This window comes from Convolutriloba macropyga, chromosome 4 (assembly GCF_964194025.1).
Source record: "Convolutriloba macropyga chromosome 4, txConMacr16.3, whole genome shotgun sequence".
In the NCBI taxonomy this organism is placed as follows: Eukaryota; Metazoa; Xenacoelomorpha; order Acoela; family Convolutidae; genus Convolutriloba; species Convolutriloba macropyga.
Genome location: NC_134471.1, coordinates 68,600,955 through 68,601,521, shown reverse-complemented (window position 1 = coordinate 68,601,521; position 567 = coordinate 68,600,955).

Sequence of the window (567 nt, the reverse complement as noted above, 5' to 3'; positions counted from 1 at the left end):
AGTTTTTCTATCAATAAGACTGGTCCACAAATATTAATCTATTCTTTCAATAATTGCGTTGATTAATTTGTCAGAGTTGAACCAGCGTTTTAAATATTTTTTGCACTTAAATATTGCAATATTAACGAGTAGAGATTAATTGTCAAAAAAAACTTTCCTCAGCTGACTTTTTGCTGACAAAGTTGCATTTAAAGGATGCTTACTTTATGCTCAGATTTTTCCTCAACTTATCAAATTTTCATCGTGTTAATCGTAGTCAAAATATTTATACACTTCTTTTTATAATTCTATTTGTCGTGTTTGTGTCCGTGGGCGTATTCTTGCGTGACTGAGTGTGTGTGTGTGTGTATGTATGTGTGTGTGTGTGTGTGTGTGTGTGTGTGTGTGCGCGTGTGTGTGTGTGTGTGTGTGTGTGTGCGTGTGTGTGTGTGTGTGTGTGTGCTTTCATGACTTCTCTGTGACCAGAACAAATACGCAGTTCGGCTCATATTTGTTCTCATTGAGCACAATTAAAAAGAATTGATTGCTTAATACAATCAATGATTGGTTTGATGAGCTCTCTACCAA